General features: G+C 46.1%; 1 protein-coding gene across 1 annotated transcript in view; it reads left to right on the top strand.

Moving 5' to 3' along the window:
- The window catches only part of WIPI2 (WD repeat domain, phosphoinositide interacting 2), a 226,701-nt gene that overhangs the window by 132,590 nt on the left and 71,789 nt on the right, over positions 1-22,322 (top strand). The gene's annotated exons all lie outside the window — the stretch shown is intronic.

Raw genomic sequence — 22,322 nt, 5'->3', positions numbered from 1 at the left:
CCACAAGTCGCAGTTGGATCCATATTGAGTAGGTGCAGGTGATGTAGCACTACTGCTTGGTTTGGGAATATGAGTTGATGACTGACCACGTGTGAGAGCACTTACACAGAGTTGTCTTGTCTTCTAATTTTGTCAGTTTTTGGGCCTTGTGGGCTCCTAAGCTCTTCAAGACCTTTTGTGAGAGGTGTTTGTTCCACGCTTCGGCTAGAGAGAATTCAGACAGTGTGGCCTCGGGGTATTGTTTGTATCAAGATGATCTTGAGTCACAATGCTCTAGTTCACGCTAGATTAGGTAATGCAGGGTGTTAGGTGGTGCCTGTCTGAGCCTGTGGCAGAAGTTGTGGAAGCAGCTGCCTCTTGCCCAGTGCTGTCTTATGATGTTGAACTCCAGTCTCACTTGCGCCGGTGATGCTCTTTTGGGGAAACGGAGAGTGGATTTGTATATCTTTGTGACCAGTTTGTCTACAGTCCCTGCTTCCTTGTCCAGGGTGACTTCGCTGCAGTATATTAGAGTTGGTGTGATTTTTCTTTTTTTTTTTTCTTTTTTGCTTTCATCACCTGGAGGAGGGGGTCAAGGCTAGGGCCTTGTAACTTTGGCGCGATAGCAGACAGGTAAACAGGCTAGAGCCCTTGTTCTTTATGGTGGATATGTGAGATGTGAGTGACCATTTGCCATCTAGCACTATTCCTTATAATTTGTAGGTTTACGGTGCTGGAGCCTGGTGCCCTTGAGCAGCCACCGATGAGCCTGGTATGACTTTTGACTAAATACGACCGTTTTTGTCTTTTTCTGATTGATTTCCAGCATGTTCGTGCCTGTGTAGTCATGTAAGGTGGTCAGGAGCCATTGGAGGCCGACCTTTGTCTGACTGAGGAGCACCAGGTCATCCGTATAGAGCAGATGTGACATGCTTTTACCTCCTAGCTTATGCGGGTGGCAATTTGTATCGTCGAGTTGCTGCGGCAAGTCCGCTATATATAAATTAAATGGCATGGGGGCCAGCACTCAGCCTTGCTTCAATCCACAGCTCGTGGGGATCGACCTTGAGATGCAGGAACCGTCTCCTAGTTTCATTCAAACCCATGTATTGGTGTGCAGCTGTATTGTTGCTCTTTGTAGGTCGTCTGGCAGCCCCCAATCCTGCAGTTTACGCCAGAGGGGCCCACTTGGAATTTATTTAACATGTTTTATATAGGGCTAGCTGGACCCGGGGATATCAGAGCGCTTTACATGAGTATTAATTGAAATATAGCAAAATTTACAATGAAGTAGTATTCAGAAACAAATACAGATGGTAGAAAGCAATTTAAATATTACGCAATCTAAACAAACAAGTTGCCAGAGGGTTACAGCAAATCAAGAGAGATTAGGCTAGTGAGAGAGAGAAAGGATGTAAAAGAGGGGGTATGGGAATGGGGAGAGGCAAGAGAGGGGGATAGTTAAGTCGATATCAGACAGCTATACATAGATAACATTAATTGAATGTAACAGGATCATAATGAGGTAGTATTCAAAACCCAACGAGAAGGTCAAAACAGCTCTAGTTTTACACCATCGCATTACATGTGTTGCAAAGGGTTGCCGCAAGTCCTCAGATTACCCTAGCGTGGGAGGGAAAGCATGGAGAAGAGGGGGGAAGGGTAAGTGAATGGGGGAGGCTGAGGAGGGGGGGGGGATTCGGTAATACCTGGTGGGATGGGGTAGGTCAATAGGAAAGGCTGGAGGGAGGAGTTAGTGGGCGAAGGAAAATGAGAAAGGGGGAGGAGAATAATAGGAGGTAGGGGTGGGATGAGTGCCCAGGGGCAGATTTAAGGACCCCAGTATTTGTTCGGCAGGAGAAGTTTGAGGTCTTTTTTGAAGCTGGCGTTAGAGGGGTTGCAATGAATGTCTTTGGAGAGGGAGTTCCATATGTTAGGTGCGTTCCCGGAAAGGAGTGGGATTGTGTGGTTTTCTTGTTTAATAGAGGAGGGACAAGAGCGAGGGTGTTGGAGCTCCTCAGTGATCTAGAGCAGCCGGCTTTGTGAAGTTTATCTGTAAGGTACTGCGGGGAGCGTTGATGCAGGGCTTTGTGCGTAGTGCACTCTGCCTTGTAGGAGGCTCTTCCTTCAACAGGCAGCCACTTGAGGGCTTTAAGGGCTGGGGAGATATGATCAAACAGTTTGAGGTCGCTAATGAGCCTAGCGGCAAGGTTCAGGACCGTTTTGATTGGGGCGAGGTGGGCTTTAGGAGTTCCAGCGAGGATGCAGTTCCCATAGTCGATTTTTGACAATACCATTGATTGGACGACTAATTTAAAATCGTCTGCTGGAATGAACAGAGTTTTATTTTCTTTAAGTGATGGAGTGTGAAGAGAGCGCTTTTGGACACATTTTTTATGTGGGGGATAAGAGTAAGGTTCTGGTCAATGTTAAAACCGAGGGATTTAACTGAGTTGGATATAGTGAGAGAGCAGTTGATTGCAGTAAGGTCAGTGATCCAGGATAGAAGGGGGAGCAAGTTATTCTTAGGGGAGAAAAGAATGATTTCGGTCTTTTTTGTGTTGAGTTTGAGGTGGTTGTAGTGGAACCAGGATTGAATCTTACTCAAGGCATCATTGAGGTGAAGGACATCTGAGCAGGATTGGATTTTATAGTAAAGTTGGGTGTCATCAGCGTATAGGTGGTAATTGATTCCCGCTTGTTTAAGGATGAGGGTGAGGGGTTCCACGAAGAGATTAAATAGAGAGGGGGAGAGGATGGAGCCCTGTGGGACCCCTAGGGAGAGGGGCAGAGGTTTAGAAAGGCAGTCAAGGATTTTAATTTGCTGGGTTCTGTGTTGGAAAAAGGAGGTGAACCATTTGAGGACTGAACCGTTGAGGCCAAAACGATCTTTAAGTGTGTTAAGTAGCGTAGAGTGATTAACCGTGTCGAAAGCAGCGGAGAGATCAAAGAGAATGAGTAGGGAGGATTCGCCTTTGTCAAGGGCGTGTTGGATGTCATCAATTATGTTTAGCATTGCCATTTCTGTACTACAGCCCTTTCTGAAGCCTGATTGGAACAAGTCTAAAAGATTGAATGAATCAATGTGCCTATCTAGTTGGAGCACGGCGCATTTTTCAAGGGCTTTTGAGAGAAGAGGGAGGTTGGAGATAGGACAAAGGTTATTTAGGTCATTAGGGTCGCCAGTGGGATTTTTGAGGATGGGAGTGATTTGTCCCAATTGGAGGGACGCAGGGACACAATCCGAGGTAAAGGAGGAGTTGATGATGGAGGTCCAATAGGGGGTAATGATATGTTTTAGGTCTTGGACAAGGTTGGACGGGAGAGGATCTTTAGTGTGAGATGATGGTTTCAGTCTGGAAATGATGTTAAGGACATCAAGTTCAGTGACCGGATGGAAGTTGAGCCAAGTAGCAATATTTTTTAGTTCAAGTATGATGGGGCCGGGTTCAAGAATAGGGACGATAAGAGGGAGCGATAAGGATTCGTGAGGGAGCGTAGAGAGTGAAGGAGATTTAGAGGAAATGTCCGGTGAGGGTAGTGGGTTAAGAAGGAGGTGAGTTAGGGCAAAGGATTGATCAATTTTGGAGAATTTTTCTAAGAAGTAGTTGGCAATTTCCTCGCATCTCTCAGTGGTGGCAATGACCTGGGGGGGGGGGGGGGGGGGGGGGCAGAGGAAGTTTGGATTTTCACAATGCTGAAGAGTTCCCTAGGTCTGTTTTTGGCCCGGTCAAGTTGGGAGCAAAAGAATGATGTCTTGGCATTGAGGATGTGTTTTTTATAGTTGGATCTAGCGGATCTAAGGAGAGAGGGGTTAAAGGGGGAAGGGTTTTGCCTCCATAAGCGTTCAGTCTATCTAAGTGTGCGCTGCTCATTGTTGAGATCTGTATTGAACCAGGAATTGGAGGAGTTTTTCTGTCGTTTTAGTTTGGCTGGGGCAATTTGGTCAAGGACCTCAACGATGGATTTGTTAAAGTGTTCGGTGAGGTCATTGGTGTTTTGTGAGGGAGGAGAGAGTTGAAGTTGAGCTTTAACTTTGGCCTCAAGTTTGCCTGGGGGGATAAGGTGAGGATTCCTGGTCAGTTTCATCTGTTTTATGGTTTTGGGTGGAGGATGTAGAACAGTATTAGAGATCGTGAAAAGGATGAGGTGGTGATTGGACCAATCGATGGGAACTATGGAGGAAATGTAGGCTAACTCATTGTTAGTAATGATAGCGTCAAGAGTGGTTCCCTTGGAGTGAGTGGGAGAGCGGCATAGTTGTTTAAGTCATTGATGTCGAGTAGATCAGTGAGGAGGTTGACCATAGGATTGTCCTTTTTGTTCCAATGGAGGTTAAAATCTCCGAGGAAGAGGTTTTTTGAGTTGGAAAGTGAGAATTGGAGGAGAACGTCAGACAATTCTTCTACAAAAGGAGTCGCCGGTAGGATGATAGATGTTGTGTAATCTAATTGGCGGGGAGCCCTGCACTTTAAGTTCAGCTCCGAGGTATTCAAATGTAGAAAGATCGTGGATAAGCACAGGGGAGAGTTGGAGTTCATTTTTATAGATTATTGCTAGACCGCCTCCAGTTTTGACAGGTCTATCTTTTCTGAGGATGGAGTAGCCAGGGGGGGAAAGTATATCAAGAATGGAAGAGGAGGGATCTTTAAGCCAAGTTTCAGTAAGAAAGGCAATGTCAGTGGATTCACTGAGGATGGTTTCCGTAATTTCAATCGCATGTCAGACCGCCGAACGACAGTTAACCAGCATTCAAGACAGGGGTATAGGGTTGGTTGTAGGGGGAGGGCATGGGTGGATTGTGGTAAATTGCGGGGGAAGTCTAGGTGTAGTTGGAGAAGTTGGAATTCTGTTAGTTCCAAGGATCACGGGGATAGGAGCCTGTGGGATCAAAGGGTCAGTAGTTATATAGCAGGGGGGGCAAAGGATTACAGGGGTCAGGGGGGTCAGATGCGGGGGGGATTTTCGGGCACGGAAGGTTCTAAGTGTATCGTTACAGAGGGGGGTAGTATCCTGTAGCTGGGTGAATGTAGAGTTGTTTTGTTCAGTGCACAGGGAGCTAGAATGATTGGGGCGGTTAAGTGAGGAGAGGAAATTGACATATTTTCTGAGAGAGGTGAGTTCAAACGATAGATTAGCGAGATGGAGTTCTAAATTAAAAAGCGTCTGGGGAATGAGGGAGAAAGGGATGGAGGATGGGAGTTCAGGGGGACTAGGAGGGTGTTCTGTGTTAGTCAAGATGAGAGGCCTGGGGAGAGGGAGGGGAGGGTGCCAGGGTAGGGGGGTGTAGAGGGGAGTTCCGATTTATGGCTGAAGGGAGGGAAGAGAAGTGGGGTTTAGGCAGTCACTGGGGACAGAGGAGAGTCAGGGGAAGGAAAGGGAGCTCGGTGAGAGTGAGGGGGGTTGACCTCCTGGTTAGGGAGGGTAAGATCAGTCAGGAATGCTGTCGAAGGCTGCTTTAAAGTCCATGATGCAGGAGTAAAGCACCCTTTTGCCTTTGAATGCTTTGTCGCACATTAGGGCCAGAGCCATCGGGTTTGAGGAGGTGCCACACTTGTCCCTTAAGCCGCATTGATTATTGGGTATGATCTGATGAATTTCTGCCCAGGCTTTGAGGTCATCAAGTAGCAGGCTGGCGTACAGTTTGGTGTGGTTGTCAATTGGAGCTGTGAGACGGTAGTGGCTGGCTTGGATTTCAAGCCCCTTTTAAAAATTGGTTGGATTATAGATCCTCTCCAAGACTCGGGGATGGAATCTGTTGCCAGGCAGAGTTTGAGCAGAAGAGCTAATACCTCGGACCAAAGAGCTGGGTCGGAAGCGAGGAAACCAGTGGGTAACCCATTAGGGCCAGGAGCTCAGTCTTTGCACAGAATTGCCAGCTTTTGTGTGCAGCGATCCTCTAGACTACTACAGGCTTCTGGAGGATTTGCATGGCCAGGCATTTGGCTGGCCTTTGGGGGGACAAGTCTGGCGCTGTGGATGCCTGTCGGGCTGCTGAGGTTAGTTGAGCATTTGGGCCCTGATGAAAAGTAGGCCGACAAAAAAGCGACCCACTCTGTTTCTGAAATGTTGGCATTGGTCCCCCTCCTGCTTCAAATTATGGCTTGATTAATCAGAGACCAACATTTTCTTGGGTTCCTTCCCTTACTGGCTGCTAGCAGGTGAAGCCAGAAGTCCTCATTTCTTTCCCTTTTGGCACACCAGAGTGCTCTCCTGAATAAGGATCTTGATAGATTCAGACAGTTTTTTTGCAGCCATAGTAGAAGGTTGCTGAATAACAGCTTGTGTGTTACGAATGACTTGACTTTTTAGCAGCCTCAGTTCATATGTTCATTTGAGTTTAGAAGAGGGCAGTTTACGTGGCTTTGCTCGTGGTGAAGGTTTGACTAGGTGTTCCTGCATAATTTGTTCAATTAGGAGAGACCACTGCCTGATAGGGGAGTTGTTTTGGGCTATGACTTCAGCAAGTAGAGCTCTGCTCCATGGCTTTTCTTCCTGGCTGATTTCGTCGTCCCATCTCAGTTGTTTTAGGTTTTCTGTCTGCACCACGGTGCTAGTGGGCAGAGCGGCCTCCGGTCTTAAGGGCTGAAGGAGAACTTAATGTGCTGTGGCCTATGATCGCTGTCATAGCAAAGCCTCAGGGTCAAATCTCCGATGTAATCAAAAGTCCCACAGTGCTGAGGGTAAAATCTATGTAGGAAATAGACTAACCCACAGATCTTGTCCAGCCAGGTGGGGTGTCATCACTAAAGTGGCCGTTGAGCCAGAGGCATAGAGAGTCGCACTGGTTTAGTAAGAAATCACGTAAGTTGTTCTGACGAGTGGCCTGAGGTAGATTTTGAACTGGAAGGTTGTTCTCAATATCTAAGCTTTTGGCCTCGCGGCCAATTAGCCCCCCCAAATAGGTTGATGTTGAAGTCACCGGATAGCAGGATATTGGAGGAGGGATATTTTAACTTGAGATTGGTTGTTATTAATACTATGTTCTTTAATGTTTCCTTTTTCCTATGCTTGGTTGGGTTAATGTAGATGATAATAAGCATGAGTGAGTGGTCTTTAGCGTGTTGGCATAGAATGAGGTTGATAGCTTGAGCCCAGGGCACTTTCAAATTAACTTTTTCCAATATATGGTGCAGAGCTGAGGAGATATAGATCGATAGCCCCCCTTCTCCTCCCCCCCCCCCCCCCCCCCAGCCCCCGCATTAGGCAACCACACCTGTAGACTTTAATGGCTGGTTTCTAAAACTCTACAAAGCCTGTTAATGGGACAGTGGATTGAGCCCAGGTCTCTTGTAGCATGAGGACATCAAAGTCCTGCCAAAATGTAACTCTATTTACATTCTTCCATTTTTCCTCTCACCTTTTCCCCTCTTGTCTTCATCTCCGATCACTTATGCTCTGCTTCCCCTTCCTTTCTTTTGGTCTCACGTTCTCTTGAAGCCTCCACCTTGCCATAGCTCCTGTTCACTGAAGAAGTGCCCAGTGGAATAAAAGGCCTGTCTAGCCCTTGCAATGAGAAGAGGTCCGAATGACCCATCAGGCAGGTCCCAATTGGTTTGGGCCATCTAATAAATATTGCCAGCCATTCTTCTTGTTCTCCCTTTAACTACTTTAGGATAGGCCCACTGTTTTAAATGTTCCTTGTTAGTTTAACTTTATTATTGTTCATTCATTTTATAATTGCTGTCATGTGATTGATAAAATGTTTCTTCTGGAAATATTGCCAATAAAAATTATGAGAAAATAGCAGACACACAACATCTAAGCAAACATCAGCGTAGGTCACACATAAAACCAACCTGCCGACACACCTGAAGGCTTCCATGCACACACCCACATACAGATCAGAATACGTTGAGGCACTTAATTAAACAGACTAGCAAGCACACTGATGACAACCTTCAGGCACTCGTGCATTACGACAATCCTACATGCAGTCACTCATGCTCAGACCAGATAACCAATTGGTACTTGTACAGAAAAAGATTCCACATACATTATCATACAACACGCACTTGTATTCAGACAACACACAAGTAGGCCCACATACATGGCTAGGGAATGAATGAATCTGTACAGCCGTCACGTCGACCTCATGTTTAGACCTTCTCGGAAGAGAAAATCACATTGGAGTGAGAGAAAAGAGTGCCAAGGCTTGTTTGGTTCTTCGCTTCTCTCTGGTGAAATCCGTTCTACAGGGTGACTGAATCGTTTAGTCTCTGTGCCAAAACATTGGTTAAAGTGTTAAAGTGTTAAAGTAGTAAATTAAGAAAACCAGGAGTGCCTTTCAGAGCGGATTAGTCAGATTGGGGTTACTTCCTTTACTGATTCAGGTAACTTGTTTTTACTTGCTTAAGTCTCTTATGCACCCTGAAGGAATTACTAAATGTTTTGTTGAAAATCCTAGCATTAACTATTGCTAAGTGACTGGTGTCTAATCAGAGCATGACCTATTTTGAAGTGATGACTGACAAATCAGAGCGTGACTTATTAAGAAGTAATGGGTGGCAAATCTGCCCATAAATTATTGCTCAGTGATGAGCGTCAGATCTGAGTAGTCACTAGTGTCAACAAGTTCAGCATTGGAAGGCCTCCAACGTTTTAAAGCTTACTCCTGCCAAAACAGAGCTTTTTGTTACTAGGAACTTTATTGACAAATGGAGCACTGACTGTTGACCATTATTATGAGTCCTTTACAACCCAGGTTAAATCATTCTGAACTCTGGGTAATATCATCGACTAATCTTACTCGTGAACCTCCGATGTCTATAGAGTCTCTAGGACTTGCTTCTGGCATTTTAGGCCTCTGAGAAAAATCCTGGCCTTCGTCTAATCAACTCGCCAGAAGTCTGTAGCAACTTTAATGCAGTCCCGACTAACTATGGAAACGAATGTTACAGTGCCATTCCTAAGGAACTGTTCAGGAGACCTCCGCTCTTAGAGAATGCTGCAACTCGCATGGTCACAATTTCCTCGGACAGGGATCATGTCTCCCCAATTCTTGCCTGGCTTTGGCGTCTGCCCATTGAAGAGAGTCTTGGTAAGATCTCTAGTTAATGTTCGAGTTATTTACAGCTCAACCCCCTTCTTAGTTCCTTATTCATGCCATGCCGAAGTGTTTTATGTTCTGTCTGCTAGACATTCCCAATGTTAAGACTTTTGTGTGTGAATCAGGCTTTCTCAGTTTAAATGTTTTACAATTACTTTCCAAATTATTTGAAAATAAAGTTTCTCTTTACTTTTCCTTTTTATATTATATTGCCTCTTCATTACCCATAGTGCCAAAAAACAAAGGTAAAAGCAAAAGGAACAAATGATGGATAGAATACTGTACAATGTCAAACACTCACCCCACTACAGGGATCTGGGACTAAATCCATAGTTGTTTGCTCCCCATGCCTTTCCAGTTCAGACCCAGCCATATGCAGATCAGTCTTGACCCTGTTCCCCATGAGAACAGTCCTGCCCAAACTGCCAGGCCAGGTCCTCCCTGGCCTGGAAACAAGCATCCTGGGACCGGTTTCGGGGCATCACCCCTCATCAGCCAGGCTAGGTTGAATCCAGTGGCGCAGTGAGCACGGGACCCACTTATGGACATATCCGTCCCATTCGGGGTGACAAAAGGAACAAATGATAGACGGAATGCTGATGCAAACATTCACCCTCCGCACAAAGATCTTGGTTTAATCCATCATTCTTTTGCTCTCTACGCCACCCCAGTTTGGGCTCAGCTTATGCATAGCAGTCTTGATCCTGTAACCCAAGGGGAAAGTCAGACCTGTACTGCTAAGCCAAGCCAAAAAAAACAAAGGTAGGCATGCAGTCTAGAAATAAAATGTAACAGAACATGATTGCTGAGTTTTGGGGGCTTATCTTTCACCATGCAAGGATGACTAATAAGTGATTGGAACAGTGTGGAGAGCTGCGTTTCTACTATAAGTGTGCTTCTAGATCTAAATGGCATACTACGAAATAGCACTTGGGAAACTCCGTAGTAAAATTGGAACTTGTTCAACAGGAGTGGTTAAAAAAAAGCTTCACATTAAATTACTTTAAACCTAATTGGCGAAAAAAGACAGGAATAGTATTGAAATTGCAATGGTACAGCGCGGCATCACAAAGGTCTGCCTGTCCTGAGCGGGAAAGAAATTGGCAGACAAGAAGGTACTGCTGGGCTCTATCTGCTGTCACATTGTATGTTTTGCTTCGTAATTTGTAACACTCCTTGCCCTTTGAAGAGCTGCGTTTTACTTCTTCAGGAATAAGTAAGTGGAAAATATTTTAGTCTGATCTACATCAAGCAATAAAATAAAAAATGGTCATTGTTTGAATTTGTTCCTGAATTGAGTAACTTACAAGAGCCTTTCTTCAGTAGAGGTTAAGAAATAATATCGTGTTTTTTTAGGGCAAACATTACCACCATTGAATTCTGTGTCAACAACATAAACACAGATTTAAATTTTTTTGGCATTTTGCAATAAAGTAGATGGTGGAAAATAAACTCTTTGGACCCTGTTGTGCATTCTTTTTCTGTGATCTCTATTATGAACCTGTTTGCTTTCCCCCTTGCATGCAATATGGTGCCTTGTACAGTTATTACATTATTTCAGTGAGACGCGCAAGACCCTGACATCCATGGCTTCTGAAGGTCATTCGGACACAATGTATTTTGATGCATCACCAGGCAGTCATAGCAAATTCTTTCCTTCATTTTTGAAAAGGCAGGACTTAATTTCTTCCACTGCTCCCCAGCTGCTCTCCAACAATGTACTATTCTATCTTAATACAATGGATGCTGTTAGTGACATTCAAAAACCCAAACCTAAAATATCTGCATTTCCATTGCTGCTGGTTTGGGTGCACCCTAGCAGAGCAAATGCGTAAACATTGCAGAAAAAGTAATCATTTTATTTACTGATCTCACAGTTCTTCAGGAATATGGACTTCTGATCTCACAATTAAGCAGACATAGTGACATCTGCAAGAACAAATTTAAATAATATTTTCCGATTGTAACCATTGGGATTCATATGTTTGAAATTACCTGGCCATAGGTATGTTTGCAGTTTTTTGACCAAGAGGCTCTAAACTACAACTGAGTGTGCCTTAAAAGCCTTTAGGTATTTGGCATGATTCTTGTAAGTGCTATTTATTTTAGTCCTGTGATTTGCTTCTCGTAAATTGTCGTAATTAGTCATGTGCTCACTGGAAAATCTGTGTGGATAATGCTTGTCTTATTTTCAGTATCTAGATATATAAGCGATGTATATGCATGCATTGAATAATTAAATAGATGACAATGCTTTAATTGAGGATCCTATCAGATCGTTTCCCTACTAGTCTCACAAAAATTAAAATGGGACTATGGATAAGCACACAATGTGCAGGTCTATCATCTGATCTGAAGAAGTTATTTTAGTCAAAAAATAAATTTTCATTTATGTGAAATAGTAGCTACACAATAAACAAGCATTTGCAATGCAATAGGTCTCGCATTTGTAAAAGTTTGAGCTATTGGGATTGTAAATGACAAACCTTTTATCTATGTGTTGGTTTTGAAAACGGATAAATAAATGGCATTGTCATTTACAATGCCAATAGCTTAAGCTCTCGCATTGTAAATGACAATGCCTTTTACTTATGTTTTTAGGAAAAAATAAAAATAAAACTCATTGTCATTTCTAATACCAATAGCTCAGTGAGTTTATTTCTTGGAGGGCGGACAGGACTACAGGAGATCTGTGTGGGGAAGAGCGCGTCATGGAGGTTTGGGGGTGGGGGACGGGAGTTGTGGTGCTTGCCACAGCTTGGAGCTTGGTTGGGCATACGAGGGGACCGTGTGGGCACGGTGGGGTTGGTTCTAGAGGGTAGGTGCAGGTGGGTTGCATGTTGCTGGTCAGAGCCAACGCAGGCAAGGTGCAGGCGCTGCTGAATTTGCCCCGGTGTCTGAAAATGTCACCGGGCCCATTGCAGCACATGTGCGTATGGCCCAACTAAGCACGGTGGACGCCGTCCACCCTATGAAAATGGTGAGTGGAACCGTCTACCCTTCAGTTGTGCCCTGTATACAGGCTCCACGCACACACGATGGAGTGATGCATGCACAGAGTACTCGCGGACACGCGTCAGGCGGGTAGATGGGCGTATACCTGGTGCTGGCGGTGGATGCAAGCGTGAGATTTTGTTAGCGGTCTTGCAGATTAAATCCCTTTTCAAATGTAAAGTGGAGCGTTCGTACCAGTTCAATCTTTGCCCTCCCACTAGGGCCCTCCAGACATGTCCCCATTGCACCCAGTCCAGCTGACCTCCACATGCACAGCACATATCAACAGTGACATACGGCTGAGGGTGAATGCTTGCATCACTCAGCCTCTAGCATTCAGCAGCCTGGGTCCTCTCCCACCAGTCGGACTGGACTGCCCTCGCACAGAGTAACAAAATGGAAATAGCTAAAAAAAATTGTAAATGTGAAACCTATTGCATTGCATTTACACTAGTGTGAGCTATTGGTATTGTAAATGGTACTGGCTTTTATTAATGTGATTGTTTTTTAACAACATAAATATAATGCATTTTCAGAGCTAATACCATAAACTCATGTAAATGTGATACATGTGTGGTAAAGAACCACCGAAGAACTTCAGGTGGGGTAGTAAATAAAAACATGTTTTTGCCAGGACAATCTTATCAAGTGTAACATATGAGCAGTGATGCATTTAACAGACGCCACAGGCTGTAATATAGGTGTAGCTGCATACAGTTGTAGGGTATATTGACTCAATATGCAGACTAAACTTTAGAACACCTGGATACAGACAGGTCTTAAAAGTTGGTTCTAAAAGGATATCCTAATGAGAACAACACAAAACCGACCAACAAAAGAGGAACTGGCGTAGCTTGGCAAGAATGGATGAATGAATGAGTGAACGATTAAATGAATGAAAGAATGAATAAATAAAGAACCTGTATAATGCAGCACTTTCATTCTATAGCCTCTTGGTGCTTATTATACAGGGAGGTTAAAGGGCTCTCATGGGTGTTGTGTTTGAAAATTTGGCCACATTAAGAAGAGACAAAGAGGCAACACAAGCAGATGACATCAGAGCTGTATTTCTTTGTGTTTTTAATGATAGGTAGTACTGTTACTCAACAGGAGTGAGCCATCGAGCTCCCTTGTCTGCTCTTCATTCTTATTCATTCACTCTATAGTCCACATGGATGTAAAATATTACTCTAAGGTACAGACCTGTATTTTGGAATTCGCAGCGAAGTGTATTCTGGGATGCATACATTATGCAGCAAGATTTGTAGTCCTCTCTTCTTAAAATTTGAAAAAAGGGAGGTCATTGAGTAACCACTTCACTTGGGCACATCTCACTGCAGAGGGGGAGATTGCACTTTCACTCCATTAATCTGATCTTGTGGTTTGTGCAGATGGAGGCGAGACCCCCTCCAGAGATGGGTGAGTCAGATAGGCCTCTGATTACACCGTCCAGCTGCCTTCTTTCGCGCCCATTCTCCCCACAAGCGCACATCTGCATCACAGCGCTGTTTAGTGTCTCGATTCAATAGGAGGGCACTTGACAAAAGTATGTGGTGCACAAACCGTCATGCAAATGACCACATATTGTAGAAGGCCCCATTCTTGGAGTGCCTGGCCTCCATACCTGAGAGTGCGTAACAGCCAGGCTCGTGCCTCTGATACTGATGCTTGCTGGGCTCAAGCACAGTCACAAAACACCTTCCGGATAATCCCTGAAATTTTTTGTAGCCCCCGCCCCCCCCTTCCAAAATTTGGCTCTAGTTGCACCTCTGCATGGCATCATCCTGGATTTTAAGTATTCAATGCAATAAATTGTATCTTTTATGCAACTACGAGAAAAAATACAGCTTGCTGCCCCTGAAAGAGGGTAAGATTGAGGTGCAGCCAGTCCTGTGTCCAGCTGGAAATCTGGATATTAATTGACAGTTCCCTTCTCAATGGCTGCTAGGGATGGGGCCGAGCCAGTCAAATGTGTAATTCACGGAGCTCTGAAGACATTGAATGGGTGATGGTTGGTAAGGTTAGGGCAAAGTCGGCCATGGTAATCTGAAAATTGTGTGATAGGCAACTGCCTCTGAAGTACTGGGTGCGCTGGAGATTCTGTGACAGGCTACCGGCTGGCAGGGCTGGGGTAGAGTCCGTCACATGTCAGTCTCACCAGGCTGTGGTGGTAACTCCTGCTCTCCTTACAGGTAAGGCAGGTATCGTGCGCTGTCTGGCACCACCGTGAATGCAGGGACCTATGTCTGTGCAGGGAGCTCTTCCTATGCAGATCTGTTTATGCAAGCGGAGGAAGGAAGGGGGCGGGGGATTTTGGAGTACACGGCTAATAAACCAGCAGATGGCCCACAGTATCAGCCTCCTATCCCCAGGCCACACCGAGGGCCGAGAGGTGGTCAACCTACTTTTAAAATGGGGGTTAGTGACGACCTTAAGGGAGTGTTGGTGGTCATCTGCAATGCGAATGACCCCTCTGCTTCAACGGGCAACCCGCTGGAGGAGGGGTACGCGCATCCATACCACGATGACTTATTCGAGAGACTTAATTGGTTTTGTACAGCGTCACATGCTGCCTTCTTGCATCTTTAGAGCACTTTAATGCAGCACAGTACATACACAGAGGAGGCATCCTGCGTGTACCGAAAGGAAGATGAACACACAAGGTGTCATTCGGGACAAAGCAGAATTGAATATACCAATAGCTCATGCCAATATATACAACAGGAAGAGCACTCAAGTGTCTAGTGGGGGATGTTCCGGGGACATGTATAAGAACATAGAAATGATTGTATTGAAAACTGATATACATTTCATCTTCTAAGATAAAAGCGGGAAGAAGGAATTGCGCTTGAAATGGGTAATCATGTCCTGCTAGGAAGCAGTGCAAAGGTCCTATTTTTTTTTATGGCGCCAGGTGCGACACGGAGCCAGGTGTGACACGGAGCCAGGTTCTAGGCGCTGTCAGTCTTGGCAGATACGGGAAGCAACTGGGGGACCACGCGAGATAACGTGTTAACCACCGTGCAGGACAGATCGAAGTAGAGGCAGAGACCCTAACATGGTCATATCGCTGTGTATAGGGTGCATGCATACTACATAATACACACATATAACATGACAAAGCAGCAGAATTGGAATTAACCGCTTCCGAGCTGCAGCTGCCCCAGTAACAATCATCAGTACAAGTGATACCCTGCTCCCAAATACAAATCCCGCGCCTCCGTGAAGCGTGTGCCACAATAGCGACCATAACAACGGGCGTAAACCACAGCACATGCGCAGAATACAAAAAAAAGCAGAATGCATGAGCACACTCAGAACCCTGAGGAAAGTACACAATGACTACAACGCTATGTTCTTAACGTGCAAATAGTACATGAAGGGCATCGAGCATGCATTAAGTGTAGAATAAACGAAGAGCGGAGCGCACAGACAACACACAGCACAAAGGAACAGTGCTTTGAAGCCGCGCGCACTGAGCCTTGCAATGCAGCTCTCTGAAATACCCATGAAGAAAAATCACTTTGTGGCAGCACACAATCAGAATATTCCATTTCAAACAATCATGTATTCAGTCATCAGTTTAACGAGTGGTGCGCGTGCCACAGCGAGCCATGTGGTTTCAATTATCGCGCCCGTGTCTGGGCACGATAATTGAAACCACATGGCAGCGGTACGCGTAATAGACACCAATAGGCCATACGTGCTGTCTTTGATAAAAAGACGCACGCAAAGGCCAATAGCGTGGGCCAAAAGGAAAAGCACACGCATGAGCGTGTGCGATTTCCTAGGTCCATTGTCAAACCCTGTACAAGAGGTCTTCGCTGTGCAAGCAGTGTTGCGCATATTGCGCACTGCAACGCTAGGCGCGAGACCTAAAAAGTGAAGTTTTTGGACATTATATCAATCATTCCCTTGATGGCCACAGTCCAATACTTAGAAGTAAGGAAAAACAGACTAAAATTAATGTCAGGACCTCTATCGTAGAGATGAAAAGTTTTGTGATGGTAAGACAGTATTTTAACCCTACGACTGGAAAAGCAGTTATCAAGCTGGTGGTAAATGAGAAGCTCTCTAGGAGAACCATCTGTCGCTATCGCGTTTTCCACTGGTTTGGAGGTCAAAAACCAAGAAATGAGAAGAAACTAAGATAGTTAATTGTTTAAGAAGATGCTACTCAAAGAGGCATAAAGCATCAGGATCCAAAGGATTCCAACTTAAGAAAAGATTTTGGGTGATTTGACTACGCATTTTGTTGAAAGTGTGGACAGTTTTTAAAATCAAAGGAACGTGCAGCGAATGAAACTCTTCTAGAGCATGGTACATCCTGCCATCTATGTTGTTTTTGCCTTCATTTAGACATCTTATTATATTCATCTTCGGAAATAAAATGAAGTCGCCGATCTGTTACGATTTGGACTGCGACAGATGCCCACAAAGTAGGACACTTAAGAAATGTATACTTCCTCAGCTTTTTGCTAGTTAAACCTCATTCATAGGGTCTGAATAAAAAGATGATAAAAATGGGGAACTCTGCTTGATTGGAACTGTGTCGTCCACCGAGCAATTATACAATTTTAAAGTAAGAAAGTTCTTAATGACGCAGAGTTAGACACATCGCTGGACCCTGGACTGAGCTTTCTAGGGTGGTTACCTTTTAAGTCTCACTATTATTGTATGGGCATGGGTACGTTCCCCTGGACTTTGAAGTAGCCTGGCTGGTGTGCGGCAGGAGGAAGGAGAGACGCTGATGGCAATACGTTGTGCTTGATGGTTATGGCATGGACGCGAGAGAGCGAGGAGTAGGCAGAAACGAGATGTCGAGGCCCAGGCCGATCCGCTTGGCTGAAGGGGCGCCCCCTCCCATGATAAAGGAGTAGAGGTGTGGCAAAGGTATACAGCGTCCGATCCCCGGACACAGTGAGGCCTGAGTCTGCCAGTAAGTCCAGCCTCAAGTGTGTAGAGGAGGTGGAGAGTTACTGGTTGAGCAGGGTAAGCGAGGTGCTTTGCTCCCCTCCTCCCTGTGGACTGAGTACTGCTGGCTTGTGCTGCCAAGTGGAGCCCTGGGAATGGCCCAAGAGGCCCACAATCCATTGGTTGCTTAGTAACCAATTCTTTCTGCTTTCCTACCCCATTGCATGAGTTGCTTTGAAAAGCCATCCAGAAAGGACAAAAAATTGACAGTGGCTAGAGCAAAGGCTGTAGATTTGCCAACTTTCTACTTACTGGCAGTATACTTTGCCAAATGGGAACTGGACATGAGTAAATCTTTCCTGGTTGTGGCGTGAACTGTTTTAAGAAAGAAGAAGGTGGGAAAATCTAGGCGGAGAGGAGTGCAAGGAGCATTTGTCCTCCATTAGGGGAAGCATTTCCAGGTGGGTTGAGCGATGAGTAGCGGAAGCAGCCAACCTAGGTCTCGGTGTGGTTTGTGGGACCACGCTCCCGTTCTTACTTGTTGCGCAGTGCCCTATAAACCATATAGTGATGGGAAACCAAACCGCCGAATAACGTCTCTTCGGCCACTGATTCGCTCACCCTAAGGAGTTTAGTCAGCCACTGATTTACCTACCCTGAGAAATGTCTTTATAGGCGGAGAAGAATCAAAATTAGTGGAAGAAAACTGAGCTCGGGTTGTTTGATTATGCCTAGGGCATGCGCTAAAACTAGATCTAATCTGCTAATAAACAGAGCACCTCACACCAATGCGCTAAAAGGCAAGAACGTGATTTTTAGGTCGAGCCTAGCGCAGCGCGCATGCACCGCTCTGTGAGACATGTTGTATCTCCTTCTGGACACTAATCACACCTTTCGCTCCCAATCGTTCCTATGTGTGCATGTATAAATTTCCTTGCTTTCAGTGGTTAATTGTTTCATTTGTCCCTCCTATCTGTGGCTTTCTTTGGTTGGTTCCTGTCGACTGGCCCAGTTATGCAAGTATAATCGCTCTTTTGTTTATTACACAACTTTTTTTGCACTTTTTTTCTGTCTGGTTTCCGTTCAGGAAACCTGACCGTTAGAGATTTATGGAATGGTTTTGTTTTAGGAGTTTAGTTTTTCTTTTGCTTTTATTACACATTTGTTTGTTCAGTCACTATGAGGTGTAAAACCTATCCTCAGTAATGTACCATGGTACATGGTGAGATCACAAATGAATTCACAACGTGCTTCTTGGCTTGCTTCGTGGCACTGCTGGGGTAGGGTCCTGGATATTTAATACCTGCAAAACTGAATTGCTGGCGAAAAAGAAAGAATTTTCCCTTTGCTTCGCCCTGGCAGTCCTTGTTCACCCCTCTGAGGCTGTGCTACCAGCGACTCTTTATAAAACCAAAAGTGAAGGATTTCACACACGAAGAGCAGCACTGCTGGCTGCAGAGGAGGGAGAGGCAAAGGGAGGCAGGCTAGGGTAACGTTACTCGACCATCTCAAGAGGCTGAGGCACAGAGGGAAGAGCAGGTTGATGGGTGTTAAAGTGAGCAACATTACATTGGTAAATTTCAGAAGAAACTAAATATGTGCTCTTAAACTCTTTCAGTTCTCGAAGGAGCGGTTACTTTAGTAACTGCAAAGCAATCCTGCAGTTCAGGATTTTCAAAATCTACCGAAAACATGTGTTGGCAACACTAAATGAAATAAATTACACAGTAGGCACCCGGAATTCATTACACAAACTGTTTGTCTGTGAAGCCTTAACATTTGTGTTTGCCTTCGCTTGCAGCAGCTGGTTTAGATGAGGCTTGGAGGAAAAAAACCACATACATATATACATATATATTATTTCAGCCCTTTAGCGCATACATGCATTCACCTGTTTCCAGCATGCAGGGATTGATTATGATAAGGGCCACTGGATTTAAGCAACATCGGTGCTCACATTATGCAATTGTTTTGACTATACTATGCAGCAAGTAAACTCATGTTATGTGCATAGGGCTTAAAATAGTTATTTTACTTAAGTCTGCCTAAGGGTTGGGGAAGATGTTGGGTGAGGGGCAGTTAGAGTGCATGGCAGTACACTTGATCCCTCTCCTTATTTCACCGTGGGGCACGGCTTGCTGAAGCTCACACTAAACATCAGTCATGGGTGCACAGAGCTGCTTTTTCTGCAGGGGCAGAACCACTAACAAGATTATTTCCACAACTGCACCCTCCGGGCTTGCAGATTGTGCTTTCTGTGTAGTGTCATTCCAGACTGCATGCAGCTACTCATTCAAACCGTTAAAGCAGCCCCACTATATTCTTCAAAAAATGCATATTCAGCTAAATAATTAAAATATGCGGACAAAGAAAAAGAAAGGGCCATCACGTCATGAAAAGGTAAAATAGAAATTTTCTTTGTCAGATTTAATAGTCTTTTGTTGTCCATTTACATAGATGGAGTGTATCATGAAGCCTGTGAACATATAATCAAGTTACACCAAATCTTGTTTTACTGCCGGTCAATGCTAAAATTATCTTTTTGTGAAGATTTTTACGGCAACTGGACGTAAATTAGGTTCCTTAATAGTTTGCAGAGGGCTGAGGGCATGCAACGGTCGCACCACTTCTGACCCTGATCGAGCTCCTACTTTCAGAAGAGGTAATCACATGCGTGTCATTGATTTTGTCATTCTAGATGTGAGACTTTGGCCACTTCTGGTGGATATGAAAGTAGACAGGCGATCTGATGGTGATCATGATTCCTTGATAGTCTCACTGGCTGAAGCCCCACTGGCAAGGGCATTGAACACATCACACAGTAGTACCCGAACCTGCACTATCTAACTGCAGACGCTATGTTTCCGGGCCTAAAATCATGACGAATCCAACGCTGTTGTCACAGATATATGCCAAGTTCTTTGCTAACTATGAAGGGGTGAACGAACGAGAAATCCCAGTTTTGAGTTTACTTAATTCACTCTTTAAAGAGCTACAACATATATTCTTTAAAGACATGGCCAATAAGAATCCAGCTATGAGAAAAAATACTACTTGGTTCGATCTTTCTTGTAAGCAAGCTAAATGTTGTTTAAGGTCTGCTGTTCTAGAATGTGACAGGGTCCAAATAGCTCAAGCCAGACATGCCTATGAAGTCTCAATAAAAGTGGCAAAAAAAAAAGCCGGGACGACAGAATCTGGGAGGGCATGCTGCTTGCAGCAAAAACAAATGATAATAGCCTCTTTGGGCACACAGTGTCCCAAACTTGAGCGGAGAACGCTAAGAGTCACCAACATCATATATCAGCTGACAGGTGGGTTTCCCATTTTTCTGACCTTTATAAGTCTAAGGTGGACTTCCTCCCAAGTCCTTCTAGTGCCATAGCGCCCTTTTGGGGCTCATCTTGTTATGATGCTACGCAATTTGACGGTCCAACTGTTACCTTTATCTTGGAGGATACGGTGAGCGCTATTTCTGCACTAAAAACCGCTAAGGCACCAAGACCTGATACAATCCCAGGGGACCTTTACAAATCGGAATCCCAGATCTGGTCATTTTAGTTTAATTTGTTTTTTGATGCTATAGCGTGAGGGGGAGATGTACCTGATTCCTGGAGAGGAGCAGAGATTGTCACAATATATAAGAAGGGTGATGCATGCGCCCCCTCGAACTACATCCGATCAGCCTGATTGACAATGCCCAGGAGATTTTTGCTAAGCAAATCCTTGACAAATTGTTACACTGGATAAATACAAATAATATCGTGTCAGACCTTCAAGCTGGATTTCGCTCCAAAATGAGCACTGTAGATCAGATCTGAAAGAAACACGTTAGTTAGATTCCTCACCTTAGAATATCCCCAGGCGTCAGACTGGATCCGGAAGATTTTTCGTCCGCAATACCCCTTGCGCGTCGCTAGGCGTCGTCTGCGGCTCCGCGTCCGTCGTCGGTCGCCGCAATGACGTCGTCGGAGTACTTAGACGCCGCCCTCGCGCGCTGACGTCAGTTCTTCTTTTTTCTGCGCCAGTAAGCGCAGATCCGGGAGAGCTACCCCTTTTAGTCTTTTTTGACTAAGTTTTTTGATCTTTTTTGATCTTGTCTCGATGCCGGTAGGATGCCTGGTTTTAAAGCCTGTGCTGACTGCAACCGCTTGATGTCGGTTACGGACCATCACCGCCGGTGCCTTTACTGCTTGGGCCTCGACCACGACGCGGCGTCGTGTTCGGACTGCAAGGCCCTGACCTCAAAGGCTAGACGGGAGCGGTCCCGTAAGCTTCTCGAGCTTCGCCACTCGGCTCCGCGCCCCTCTCGATCCCGGTCCAGGAGGAGGTCCAAAGATCGGTCGCGGAGCCGCAGCCGACGTCATCATCGATCGTCTGGCTCCAAGTCTTCGGGTAAGTCGAAGCACTCCAAGAAGTCCAAGAGGTGACACCGCTCTTCGGACTCCCCTCGCGCGACTCGGCCGAGGGTCAGGGTGGTTCCACCCCTGCGGCTCCAGCGGAGCCGCAGGCGCCGCGCAAGTCCCCATACCCGCCGGTCCCTGGGACTGACGCGACGCCGGCGGAAGTCAGTGCCTTCCTCTCGGCTATGAGGAACCTGGCTCCGCCGTCGACGCCCGCTGGCCCGCCTTCGGGCCCCGCGGACCCGACTGGGCAACCTTGCCTGCCGGCGGCTCCGGCGCCGTCGACGGCTCCGGCCTAGACGCCGCAAGTGCCCGAGGGACCCGTTCCCGAGTCCCCGCCGACGCCGGTCGACCTCGTCGCGCCTCCTCTGCCACCGGTACCACCTCCGACGCCGGCTCCGCTCGGCGTCGAGCCCCAGTTCAGCCCCGCACCGGGCCCGGCGCCGTTACGGCGTCTATGGACACCGCGTTCGGCGCCGCTGGAGACACATTATGTCTATCGCCCGGCTCCGATCCTTCCTCCTGCATACCAGGAATCGGATGACGGGGGCGAATGGGAGGGATCCGAGGATCCTATGGCCGTTCAGGCTCAGCTGTCACAGGACTGGGCAGATGAACTGGGGGAGGCCAGTGGTCTGGATACCTCTCCAGACACTGGATTCATCTCTCCTCAGACTGTGGCTTCGGAGGAGGGTGCTGCTTTCTCTGTGGTGCTGCGCAAGGCGGCCGCAGCCCTTGGGCTCGAGCTACCTGCCGTGGCTGTGAGGACTAACGTCCTCACTGAGGTGCTTCAGTCTGCAGCAAGCTCCACAGAGCCTCTGCTGCAATTCAATGAGGCCCTCATTGACGTTCTGCAGGGCACCTGGTCCAAGCCCTCCACAGTTCCTCCTGTGGACAGGAACGTCGCCAGACGCCACCGCCCTGCTCCGGGCGACCCCAGTTTTCTGTCCCAACACCCTACCCCCGAGAGCCTGGTTATCCAG

This window comes from Triturus cristatus, chromosome 10, assembly GCF_964204655.1.
Source record: "Triturus cristatus chromosome 10, aTriCri1.1, whole genome shotgun sequence".
In the NCBI taxonomy this organism is placed as follows: Eukaryota; Metazoa; Chordata; class Amphibia; order Caudata; family Salamandridae; genus Triturus; species Triturus cristatus.
The sequence above is the reverse complement of the archived record's forward strand: the minus strand, read 5'-3'. Positions and strand labels throughout refer to the sequence as shown.